Genomic DNA, 5,516 nt, shown 5'->3' with positions numbered 1-5,516 from the left:
AAAGTTATTGTTTTTGGATTTTACTAAGAGTGGGTCCCACTTTTCAGTCATTTTTTCATTTATGTTTATACTCTTGTATGTTATTTTGGTATAGATTAAAAAATTACGGTATTTACTGTAAAAATACGAGTAATAAGGGGTAATTTTGGAAATAAAGTACTTATGTATTGTATTACTTTTTTAAAATTTTTGAATTCATAAAATTATTCTACAAAGAGGTAAAGATTTACCTTCAACATTTTCAAAAAAAAATAACAGATTTACATTCAATTCAAAACAGTGAATGTAGGAGAAAAAATTAAAATTTTTGTTAAAATTTAGAGAGATAAGGAGAAAATAGAATGAGTAAAAGTTAAAAGATAGAGATGTTTTTACTCATTGGTGTAGTTTTTTACATTAATGAACTTTCATATTTATAGGCAAGTTCATCTATAATTACATTGAATGCATTCACATTAGGGTAAATTTATTAATTACCTTTCACACTATATTCATTATTTACTTTTCACACTATATTTCAACAGTTTTTAGTTTTAAAGGAGTGTTTTTAGCTATTTTACCCTAAACTAATTCAAAAAAAAAGTTTAAATTTCTTTTTTTAATTGAATTTTTAAAAAGAAAAATTGAAATTATAAATCTCAATGTTAAGATTTTCGAACAGAGGATGAAAGTAACAAAAATGCGTATACTAAAGTGATTTTCTCTGGTAATACTATGATGTATAGGATAAGAAAGCAGAAATTCAGAGAGAAGTTAGAGGTTGCACTCTCTATGCAAAGATGAGAGAGAACCAATTGAAATGGTTTTGGCATGTGCAGATAAAGACCCATGACTCTCTAATGAGAAATATCGAATGAACTATAGTGAAGGGCAAAAGAAGTCGAAAAAGACTTAAGAACGAAATACACTGGGTATTATGATGATGATGATTTAGAGATTATTTGAAGATTCTATATTCTAACAAGTTGGAGGCCTATAATTCTTAAGAATTTCAACTTTAAAATATTATTTAAATTTAAAAATCCTAAAAATTTTATTAAAATATATATGAAAAAATATTTTGGCTAATAAAATGATAGCACATATTTGTATTTACTTCTTACAGTAGTCATCAATAGGTTATTAGATATTATAAAATAAGATTAACGTAAAGTATCAAAGCATCTAATGCGTTATAAGATAAACCGAGAAAATTAAGAATTTTAAAATAAATATTTTTATAAGATAATCGAGAAAATAAAAGAATTAAATGAAAATCAATCTTAGAATTTTTATCTTAAAAAATATTTTCTCATTTTCATTAAACTTACTATATTTCATTTTTTATGAAGCATAATGCGTTATTTTAATCATCATAATAATTTAATATCATGAAAAATGCGGTTAGATGATTCAAACAAGATCCTACCTAATTATATTTTCTCTTATATATTAACCACAATATATAAAATAAATTTGATTGATTAATAATATTAATAATCGTGTTGCAACAAATATTTTACAATGGATGAAGTACTTATTTCAAATGAAACATACCATAATAATCATATAATTCTAATATTCTCTCCGTTCTTTTTTGTTTGTCCAAGTTTTTTCAGTTTACGAGAGAGAAATTTAAATTTGTTTTTTAAAGTATATATTCAAGTGAAAATATATTTATGTGGGATCTTATTAGATTCGTCTTAATGCAAAAAATTTTAATATATAATTTTTACAATTTTTATTTTGCCTACATAAGATATCAAAGCTCAAAGTTTTTTTAGAAGTACGTGAAAAAGTAAAATGAAAAACAAACAGAGGGAGTATATAGGGAATGTTTAGCAAAATAGTTCATTGAGCAATTTTAGTTTATTTTGATTCAATTACAGGGTTGTGTGGTCAAATCAATCAATGCTAATGTTTAATAAATTAGTAATTGAAACAGCTTAATATTATGAATAAGTTGTTTTATAGCTGTTTATAACAGCAAATTTAAAATCAATTTGTCAAACCAATTAATAAAATTAATTTATCAAATCAATCGCTTTAGTTAGCTATTAGTTACGGGTTATTAATTATTTTACAAACACCCTCAAAATAATTAGTGATACACTTCTAGATAACTGTAAAATTGTAGAGTAAAATGAGTACTTCGAGCTCCACGCGTGGCGGAGAACAGGAGGAGTATATAAAAGTAGGGATAATTTAGTCTTTTAAAAGGCTGTTAATTCTCAACCTTTTTTTCCTAAGTTGGAAGTAAGTGAAAGATAATTGTCTGATGTTAATGGCTTAGTATTTGTTTATTATTATGGCACCATAATGCATGAAGGGAGATGGGCCCCATACATGTCAGTATACAAAACAAGTAAACAACGCTTTGTATGACCCAAACATTGCTTTTAATGGTTGCGTTACCTTCTTAAACTCTATCTTACTCTTATTTGTTAAACTTGTTAACCTAACCACTTTCTTTATTCACTCACATTTTGGTGGTCATATTTGGGGTGAAAATTCCATTTGTGGTTTGTCTTTGTTATTACTAACATCATTTAGATCTGACCAATCAAAACCCATTTTAAATAGAACCAATTAATAACGTTGAGATATTGAAATTTTATTGTTGTTGTTGAGAAAAATAAATAAAAACGAATAAAGTAGTAATTACTTAATCTGAGATAGGGAATGATATTGTATATCTAATATATGAACGTAGATTAATAGAAGGTGATGCGAAATTTATTAATACATTACTTCATTAAATGACGCTCTATAGGTATATACTCTATCCGTTTTTATATGTTCTTCTCAAATAAAATTACGAATTTTAGTGTCAAACTTTAACTATGATTTCTCATTGATTTATATGAAAAAACATATTCATGTAGGATTTTGATAGATTCGTCTCAATATATATTTTTTTAAATATCAACTTCTAAAATTTTTTAAAAGCTCAAAATTAAGATTATTTGACTTTTATACATTGGAATCTGTGCAAAAAGTGAATAGAAAGAACAATTGAAAACAGATAGAGTATTAATCGTGACTTGTGAGTTGTAACTTGTGGGGCATGGACATATCCATGTCACATTATGTGTTTGTTTTATTTTACATAAACGCAATTAAAAAAACATATTAGGTGTATAAAATAAAGCGAAATATGCAATTTGAATTCAATATGTAATATATATCTATATATATATAATACTTTTATATGCTTATTAAAGTTAAATAGAGACAATCAAAATTTAAATTATATCGAGTATTAACTTTGATTGGATTGTACTGAGAAATGAAATAGATCATAATTTGACACACAAAAAAAATTGTGGTCGTTGGTACATAAGTGACAAAGCAATTAATATATTTCAATCCAAAGATCATGACATTGCTTTCAAATTCTAATATATGAACCCTAATTTTACACATATGGAGTTATTATGTCAACATACGTAGCAAAGCAAGGATGTAAATTGTAACCAATAATTATTTTGAAAACCTTAAAATAACTTGTAAGTTTGACTTAACCTATTCAAAAGGGTTTTTTGTTGCAATTTGAATAGGGAGAAAAAATAGATGGTGAAAAGGAGATGGGATAAAATTGTCATATGAAGTATTTACGTAAGTCATAAAGTAACCTTCCACCAATTGACCCATTTATTGTGGACTCCTGATGGAATATGCATGCATGCATAATGCATTGTGTCCCATCCATACTTTCACACATGGAAAAAATAAAGCTATTAGAATACAAAAGGTATATGCAATTTCACTAGGTATTTATTTCTTTTATTTGGGTATGTGTAACAACAAGTTGTATGAAATTGCAAATTAATTTTAAAGCTTTTTTTTCTAAATATCAGTGTATATATCAATTGAGTTTAGCATTTAAAAAATACCTCATGTACAAATAGACCAATATCCAATAGCCAAACATTTATTTGCGTATTACATGACGATGACTTGACCTAATGAAGTCAAAGTATTCAAAGAAGCCTGCATTCGTTTGGTAAACTTCGTAAGTCATAGCTTTCAAAGGCTATTCAACCCTATATAATTCATTATTCAACAAGAAGGTTTTTGGGTTATTAGGGTAAATCCTTAAGGTTAATTATTTCCATTCAGTACATAAAAAAGTACTCCCTTCGTTCCTTTTTAATTTTCCACTTTACTATAACGGGTAGTTTCAAAAGTTCTTTCACTTTAGAATACTTTTTATTTTTAGAAAGTTTTTATCTCACTTTTACCCCTTAAAATCCCCCTTTTCTTTTAATGTACCCATTTTCTTTTATTTATAATTATTTTCTCTCTTATACTTCCAATACAATCATTACTTCACACTACTATTTAATTAAAATAATATCCACTACAACTTCATACTTCCAATACAATCATTACTTCACACTATTATATAATTAAAATAATACCCACTATCACCAAAGATTCTCTTTTTCTTAATCTTTGTGAAATACCCAAATAGGAAGAACAAATAGGAACGGAGGGAGTACTATGAAGTGATATATAAACTAATATAGACTAACATTAAAACCCCTTAATTTAGAGTAATATGTAACTTGCGATAATTTATCGGTGTTTATAATTACCTTTGAATATTATGTTTTCTAGAAAATAACTACAAGTGATATGTGCATATTTGAGGAAAATGATTATATATAGTTCAGATTTTCACATTTATAAAAATAATATGAAATAAAGTACTTTGAGATCAAGTCCGTTTATCTGTAGTGTGCAATATATATAATTTGATATAAGATGCAACATTAATTTGAAATTTAATGATTCTTTACTAAATAATGTTGCAATAACATGTAATTTTCAATCTATCTATTATTTACAAAATTTAATTCATTGTCATATCGTTCATATAAGATCAATTTTTCTAACAAAAGTGAATTAATAATGGCAACTCCATAAATTATGGGGTAAAACGTTTTTATTATCATCAAATAAAAGCAAATTTTTTAAAAAAGTAACCTGTAATTTTTAATTTATCAATTGACATAATAAATTTATAATATAAATATAGACAACTTTAATATTTTTGTTTGTTAATGTTATGGATCTCTCATTATGGAACATATCAACAATATATTGGTGTCATGGGATGGATGATGCTCCAATTAAATTGACATATCTCATAGGTTAATGCAACTAGCATACAAATATGATTGCAAATTTGCAATATGTCAATTTACTAAATTTACATTTTTAATTTTAAAGTCACAAACTTAAACTCCAACAAACTATTGATTTTTAGTAAGGGTATGGTTATATATTCACGAATTCTTGTGAGAGACGGTTATTAATTGGACCGGTACATTATATATTTTTTAAAATATTGTAAGTAGGTATTAAGAATAATGTAAATAAACATTTAAAATATTGAAAGTAGCCATTAAGAATACTAAGTAAGCATTAAGGATTTAAGGATAATATAAGTTGACATTAAGAATACGATAGTCATTAATATTTAATGGGCTGGGCTTAAGATACGTCTCTCAAATAAACGGTCTGTCCCA

Source organism: Amaranthus tricolor, chromosome 12 (assembly GCF_026212465.1).
Source record: "Amaranthus tricolor cultivar Red isolate AtriRed21 chromosome 12, ASM2621246v1, whole genome shotgun sequence".
NCBI classification, from domain to species: domain Eukaryota; kingdom Viridiplantae; phylum Streptophyta; class Magnoliopsida; order Caryophyllales; family Amaranthaceae; genus Amaranthus; species Amaranthus tricolor.
The sequence above is the reverse complement of the archived record's forward strand: the minus strand, read 5'-3'. Positions refer to the sequence as shown.